Below are 8,554 nucleotides of genomic sequence, written 5' to 3'. Positions count from 1 at the left end.
TTTTTCAAGTGTTCCACCATTTATATAATGACTTATGACGTATAGCCTGTGTTACAAGTACACTAAAAAATCTCTCGTAATTTGGTTGCATGACCTAAAGTGTTTTTTTCCCCTCTAAGATTTGTGAAAGAAATATCTATACGTCTAAAACACTTGTCTGGTGTTTTTCCACGTGTTATAATATGATCAGTAGACGATATGGTTATGTCTAATTTTATAATAAAATAAACAAATATATATATATATATATTATATTACAAATTGAGTGAATTTGTACATCATGTACCGGTGTTACATTTCTAAACCTAGCAAGTAACAAATTAATCTTAATATATAAAACTACCATATGGTTGTACGTACGAAGGCTCACAAATTCAGTACTTTGCTGCAACCTCGTGATATTTTACATTCAATGGTTTACCAAGTAGAAATGTTTTAGCTAAATTGGTTGTAGCAATGTTCACTTTTATGCATTTGAATTCGTATTATCTTATACGTAATATAGATAAATTTAGTGTAAAACATCGATCAATCGTACAAAAAGGAAATTAGTCTACCAATAATTTCATTTTGACTCTCACTAAAACATACAATATGTGTTTGTGTGCATGTGGGGGTTTTATAAACGTATATGAATCGTATGATTTGGTGGTTTGTCACAAAACTGAATTGTGAAATCGTTTTTCATCAAAAAATCATATTATAATTTATATGCAAGCAAAGCAAAAGCCCGCATGCTTGAGCATGTTACATGCAATATTTGATTATTGTTATTCATTTGGACGGCTTGACCTCTGCTGATTTATTACATAAAATAAAAACAAAACAATATAATATATAGTTCTTATACGTGCTTATAAATACTTTTTTAAGAAAAAAAAAATCAGTTGATGGCTTAATCACGACAGTTCATTTTTTTTGGAACTAAAAAGAATTACAAAAACATTTAAGCCTCTTCTGACCATCATCGTTTGATTCACCATAGCTCGGAATACAAGCCAATATCTGCAGTGCTAGAGTAATTAAGTAGGTATTATGTACGTAATAGATAATATTAACCTCAGATTAATATTATTTCTCATTCCAAATTTCAATGCTGCTAACATCTTACTATATCTTCAGGTTACACCAAACAAATTAAGTTAACAAAAAGTCAAGAATTTGTTTTATATTCAGCAAATTCATTGAGATCCACTAATTATGAGGTTTTCTATTCATCTCTGCTACATCATCGTAAAAATGTCTACTTCTATTCACACACTTATTTTTATCTTTTTTACATTTTTGTTAATTTTTTGCTGTTGATATTCAATTTATTCGATCTAACAGTTGAAAATGAGTGTATGGATATCACTGCTCTAAAATTAGTGTATGGATAGCACTGCTCTAAAATAAATTGATTTCATACCTTTCCTTTTGAACGGTGCTATCCACACATTCATTTTTACCTCTCGCACACTCTTTGTTAATTTATATCCTTTGATTTTCTTTAATTCATTTGATTTGACGACTATAAATTAAGATGAGTGTGTGAAAAGTAAAAAGTGACGTGTGGATAGCATCACCCTTCCTTTTTCTTATACAAGCAATAGGGGGAGGGTTAATACTTCAGGTAAAAAGATATGGTACTCTTGATACTTGAATTACAGACCCTTTATATCATAGCTTCGTTTTTTATTGGAACTTTTTGTTTTATAATAAATCGGGGTTTAGTTTTTTTATTTTTTTTCTTTGACAAATGATATGTAATTATATTAAATTTATTTAAACTACGAGAAGAGGATTTCAAACATGAATACAAATGGTGGAGTACGCTACTCTGATTAACTTGACTACACACCAGTCTGTTAAAATTTAACTTTATTTAAAGGCCAATTTTTTTTCGTGATCCCTGTGGTGACACTCCACTTTCGATGTGACCCTTGTGGTGAAAAATCTTTTACTTAAACCCTCGTAGTGGGCCTTGTTAGCAATTGAGGTCCAAATCCAAATTTCCGTTAGTCTTCCGTTAAATAAACTCACATGACTATCACATGATGGGTCAAATTCGTCATTTCAATCCAAATTACATCTTATTCAATGGACATCTAGTATAATTTAGGATTTAACTGAAATTAGATTTTACAAGAAAAAAAAAAAGCTTGAACGCGAAGACTGAAACTAAACATGTAAAACCACGTCAATGGCTAGGGGAAGAGGTGAAGGTGAAGTCGGGCCTAATTTCTTAGGTATAATTTAATTTCGTTTGGAAATCCTAATACTTCTAATATACCATTGGTTTTTCAATGCCAACACATCTTTGATCATGAGTTAGAGTCTTAGTTTTACTTGAATTTTCATTCTTGTATCAATTTGTACCAGTTTGAATGCATAAATGCCTCTCAGTTTTGTCTTTAATTGGTAATGTCGTTTTATGTAGGCCCTAGTCGGCCAGTACACAACCTTTCAATTTTTTTTCTTAATCTTCTTTGAATTTTAATTCTTTAAGTTTCTTACTCTCTTGAAGTTCATATGTGGAGGGTAGACCTGAAGATTGAATTTTCTACGATGCCTTTCACCCATTGTCTTTAATTCTATAATGCCTTTCGCCCATCTGAATGCATATATACTGCATTTCACCCATTGTCTTTAACTCTTTAAGTTATTCTTGTGCCTATGTGATTTTTCTGCATTATATAGTTTGAGATACATGTGCTATCAAATTAGGGTGATGTTTAGTAACGGTGGAGGAGGTCCACTAATGGCTATGGCGCTGGCTAGGAGCCTGAAATGAGATACAGAAACTGCTGGGTTTTTTTTTTATCTTTACAAGTATCTTTTATTTGTAATTTTATTTTAATTCGATCATGTTTATGTCTTTTTATTTTTCAAAATAAATTAACTTAATTTTGACCGATCCACATGTGATAGTCACATGATTTTATTTAATGGAAGACTAACGGAACTTTGGATTTAAACCTTAATTGTTAATAGGGTTCACCACGGGGGTTTAATTAATAGTTTTTTCACCACAAGGATCACATTGAAAGTGGCGTGTCACCACATGGACCACAAAAGAAATTTGGCCTTATTTAAATATTACTATTTTAGTAAATTTGATTTTCTTTACTTTTGATACACATTTTGAGATATTATTAATTCACATATGCATGTTTGACCTGGCTCAGCAAGTGAGGGAAAGCTTTAGAGGAGAACACAAATGCCATGCACATCAAGTATTTGCCAAAAGCATTATTAATTAATCATATATTTATTTATGAGCCAAGCAGCATGAAGTTTTCAATTTGAAGCAAGCAATGCCTTTTGCCCCTTTCCACCGGGCAATGCTCTTTCCCTTTCAAGTTAGAGCAAATACTCCATCATTACATTAAACATAATCAATAAGCTCAAAAGTATAATGTTATTGCAATGGTGTTTTATCACAGTGGAAAAAAGCGATAATGCTTATGCACTCTAGTGCAAATTTGATCCCACCGATCACCCTCCCCTTAACATTTAACAATTTAACCTACTAACGCTATCGTTTGTCAAAAAAAATAGATACAACATTGTTTAGCCAGATAACCAAAAGTATTACCAAACTTATTAGCATAGGTGGGTGTTTAATTAGTGTTACCACATTGTACACTGTCATTTACTCATTTTATGTTAATCCAATTCTTAATTAGCAGTTTTTATAGGAAAATGATATATAGTATATTAATGATGAAAATGATTACGACTTAAGGGAGAAAACTTGTTTCGAGTCATAGAAAATTAGACGAGCTAAACTACACATAAGATCCTGGATCACAGATAACAAAGCAATTTACTTCTTCACCTGTTCTGAGCAATTGAAAAGTTCATACCCTACCTAGAACGGCACCGTCGTTTGCCTAAATACTCGGACTGCTAATGTTTTAATAAACAGTTAAATGTGAGGAAATTCTTATGTGTCACATATGTTATAATGGCAATTTGAGATGACTAATGGAAGGAAGGAGAGGGCATTGGAATGATATGACCCCAATTAGGTCAATTGTCTCCCCTAAACATTATGCATGACCCAAAGAAGTCATGAAAAGACAAGGATGTAGAAGGCCATGTTCATTTTATATGTTTTTCTATATAGTTAAGAGTATGTATTATATATGTGTGTGCGTGTTAATAAGACTCAAATATGTAGATGGGGTGTATATTGCTTAAAGAAGGGGGAGTGAATCTATCAGTGGATTATTACATCATGTGATGGTGATAATTAAGAAAAATGATTCAGGCATATAAAACTCGATTAGATATGGTTTTCGATAAAGCGCTTTTACTCAGCAGCATTTTTGTCGAACAATGATTGACTACTCAAGGATGAGTAGGAACTCATACTCAAAACTCTTCGTGTTCGAATCACATAACTTTGTACTTATGATAAGAACCGTTCATATTATGAATCACTTTGTAAATATCATATCTGCAAAAAATGAATTAAAACTAAGGTCGTTTAGTTTGTTTATTATAGCAAATCCATAGACAGTTCGTAATGCTCTTATCAATTCCGTTCATCTGTTTTTATACAATTCGATGACTAAACGACATTAGTTTTAATTGACTTTTTACAGAGGTGATCTTTATAAAATGATTTATAATATGAATAGTTCCGATCATTTACACAGAATTCTATTAATCGACAACGAACAATTTTGAGTAGAAACTCCTACTCATTCTATGAGTAACCAAGTATTGCTGGCTTTTGTCAGTAACACTTGTTGTTTGACATGCAATCAAATAAGTGCTTTTACACCGTAAAGAAAAAAAAAAGCGCTTCAATAATAAATGAAGGTCATTCTTTAACAAATAGAGAAGTATGGCATATGGAACATACAATAAGAACTTTCTTACAGAAGGCGGCTTAGGTAGCTGCATAATGCACAGCAGTCAACGAAATAATTCAAAATTCGGAAGCAGAAACGAGAGAAGAAAACAAGAAGTCGAATTAATTAATTAGTGAGTTGAATTTTGTAGGTGTAGGTGTCATCCAAGATTAAACAAATGCAATGGAATAAGAAAGCATGGTCAATGTGCAATACCCTCATACGCCGTCACGAAAGATATTCAAAAGCATGATAAATCCCATATTCTAAATTAATTGTAGCTTTATTTATATTATAGTATAGTTTTATATTGAGTTGAATTATAGAAAGAACTAGCGTTTTTTGCCCGCGCGCTGCTGCGGGAATGTAACATCAAATGAAATATAAGTATTGTATATAAGAATTATAAGTGTCAGAATATGAGGCTAAATGGCCAAAAATGTGTTGGAAGCATTGTGCTTAGATATAAATAAATTATTTACATAAACATGTACCAAGTATTTACATAAATATATAGTAGTTGTTGACAACTCTATATACCTATAAAGAGTTGTTCAAAACATTGAACAACTAAATCTCAAAATGTTTAGCTCAAACGAATAAACACATGCTCTATAAATACAGAGAGCTGAGTCATACAACCCAAAACAGCAAAAACAGAATAAACATGCTTCAAAACCCAGATAACAAAAATCACAAAAAATGATCAATTGGGAGCTCAATTAACAGAAAATGAAAAAAGGAAGAGTATTAGAGATAAGGAAGAGTGTTAGAGATTCACGGTTCTTACCCAAATTTGAGACCACCCATAACAATTTCAATTTGTACATTCTTAATCAGCTTCACCAAGACGAATCTTAAACATGCAACACAGGAATGAATCAAATAATCCGAATATGGACCCAAACTTAAATAGCTTACCTTTGCGTAGCGATTGATTACTCATTTTCCAGAACACAATAAATGAAATTCAACCGTTTTTAAGGGTAACAAAATTCATTGATCTCCCTCTTATGGTAGAGCCTATAATCATCTTCTTCTTTCTCTTCACGACCATTGTTAATATATCAAGGTCAAAATTGTCTGGATACTTGTCTTGAATTCCAGAAACTGGGATTGTGAAAAAAGAAATCATGTTTGAGTTGTTCTGCTAAGCATAGTACAGTAAAGTGAAATAATGTTGGGAAAACCATCAAAAGAGACCCACCTGGAAGCAAGCAGAACAAACGTTATGACTTCTATCATCAAAGTTGAGTAATTGATCGATATATATATGACTCTAGGAAAATTGCAGCTCTTAAGGCAGATTTACGACAGTGGGTTTCTCAAGGATTACAATCGGAGCCTGCATCATGGCACAGGTGATGGCAAAATATGATATCAATAAATGAAAAAAAATTCAACAGCCATCAAGGGTACAAAAAATTTAAACCCAAGATTCAGATCGCACTATTCAATCCCAAAAACCAAATAGTACATTTAACCGACCTAACACGATGGAAGGCAGAAATCAAATCTTGGAGCGGTGAAATTTCACGTATACATGCAATATGTTCATACCATTTTCCAAGCCATTTTCAAGTGAAAGTTGTAATTTTTATGTGTATTTACAATCTTGCACATTGGATGAATTTTATTGATGATGATATATAAGGATATAGTCACAAAGTCAGTCATAAACATTGACTACCTTGAAAGAAGGACCAATATATGATCGAGAGAGTGAGGGGAGGGCGCTCAAATCTACCAGTGATCAAAGTAACAAACCAGTCATCACCAAATGCTTTAACCGAAACACGAAATAACCACCAAACATCAGAATTCCAGAAACCAAAAATACAAAGCAAACAATTACAATAAAATTAGTATTTAGCATAATCAAATTAACAAACAATAACGTGAACCTTCATAGTTGCCTCCAGGCCAAATCTGGATCTATTCTGATGATTGATGTCTGGTTTACAAAGTTTCCAAGCAACTGGGACATGAAATCTACCTCCTCAACAGTTTAATCCCACTGAGAGAGGTCCATTCTCCCTCTGAAACCGCTTCAATATATACGCTCAATTTTTTCCCAAGGAACTTCCTCCATGCAATATTGAAATTCCAACTCATGCAACAATATGTAAGCACTTTCATCATTCTTCCAATTCCTATTTACATTCAACCACACAAAACAAAAAAACTCAATTCTTGCACACCAAACCGGATAAAATCCAAGCATAATCAGATTTTGAAAACCAAATCATCAAAAAATTCAAAATTTCTAAAACTTTTCGATTAGTTTTCGACTTACAATGCTGTCTGTAGCTTTTCCAAACCCAACAGAGGCAACCACGAAGCAAGAGCATAGAGCAGGTCCCTTGGAAGCACCTGCAAACTATATATATATAATTTCCTATAATACCCAAAAAAATTAAATTAAATTAAAAATTGAGTGGAAGCCACGACCAAAGTGTAAACTTAAAGAAAACATCCAAACCCCAGAGAAAAAAAAAACAAATTCTTTCAGAAAAATCAAAGAAATTCAATCAGGTAATAAATCAATTAAGTACTTAATTCCTTGGATGCCTTGAATAAATATAACACTCCCAAGATAAATAATTAACTGTCCAATATTATATTTTTCCTATTTCTTTCTTTTTATTCTCGGGAGAGAAACAAACCCATAAACAAATAATTGAAGAAAACATATAGAAAATATTGGGGAGTAGTTACATACAATATGCTGAATTCTTCTTTGCTCAACGACAAACCTCAGAGAATATCAAACCTCTTAAACAACAAAATCCAGCCAGAGAACTCAGTTTTGCAGTAAGTCGTAAACACCATGCGAGATAGCAAACGAAAGGCAGATGTTTAGCAGTGAACAATAGGGAATACTCCAAGAATCAAGCCCAGGAAACTTCAAATCCATTGCAACAAAAGATATATGGAAGTAGTACTCTAAAAAAAGCCTATCATAATCAATTAATTAATTAATTGGAATATTTTAGAGTTGTGATTTGCTACATGGGAAAGGGATGAGTTTAGGAAAAGTTGATTAGATTTGGAATCACAAACACTTCGGAGGGATTTTATGATAGTTCTCTTAAAACCAAAAGAAAATATTAGGGTTTCTTAGTTTCTTACCCAAATCCACCAATTTGAATCAAATCTCTGAAGCCGAGCTTCAAATCCGTCTCAAATCGCCTCCACGAACAAGATTTTTGGAAGACTGGAAACGCATAGAGAGGCAGGCCCTGTATTTTTTGTATTTTGAAACGCAATCCACCTTGTCCTATTGACCCTTCACAGACTTCTCCAAGTAACCTGCAGAGAGAAACAATACCCATTATACATTTTTTCAGATGGATTTTGAGAGAGAGAGAGGATACAGATTAACGTTTTAAGGACACATGAAAACTAATTTAATGCTGAGATTTTCACAGGAGAAGCAAAAGAAGAAAATAGAGTGCGACGGAAGCAGAGATTTGAGTGAGAGAAGTGAACACAAAAGGAAAAATCTAGAAGTTGTAGTCAAAGCATAGGTTTGGAGAAGCAGAGATGAGCGATCTGATTTTTTGAATGAGAGAGTGGAATCAAGTAGAAGAGTCGAGAAACAGAAGGTGAAGCGATGAGAGACGCGTGCAGCAAGGGTAAATCCGCCACTTTGCTGTACAGAAACGGAAAACAGAGAAGCAAATAAGGGCATTACCGTCATTTTACTG

The 8,554-nt window shown here is 33.0% G+C and overlaps 1 long non-coding RNA gene across 5 annotated transcripts; it reads right to left on the bottom strand.

Annotated features, from left to right (window-relative positions):
* Nucleotides 1–5,274: 5,274 nt before the first annotated feature.
* LOC126614428 (uncharacterized) lies at nt 5,275–8,430 on the bottom strand. 5 transcript variants are annotated; one of them, XR_007620379.1, is made up of 6 exons: nt 7,977–8,430; nt 7,141–7,224; nt 6,749–6,997; nt 6,535–6,627; nt 6,052–6,189; nt 5,275–5,954 (listed from the first exon to the last, which is right to left on the bottom strand). It is a non-coding gene; the product is annotated as an uncharacterized LOC126614428 (long non-coding RNA). The 5 variants fall into 5 exon arrangements; XR_007620378.1 differs by having other exon boundaries at nt 6,535–6,587; nt 7,977–8,429; XR_007620376.1 differs by having other exon boundaries at nt 6,535–6,997.
* Nucleotides 8,431–8,554: the final 124 nt, after the last annotated feature.

This window comes from Malus sylvestris, chromosome 3, assembly GCF_916048215.2.
Source record: "Malus sylvestris chromosome 3, drMalSylv7.2, whole genome shotgun sequence".
Lineage (NCBI taxonomy): Eukaryota > Viridiplantae > Streptophyta > Magnoliopsida > Rosales > Rosaceae > Malus > Malus sylvestris.
This window is presented reverse-complemented; position numbering and strand designations above follow the sequence as displayed.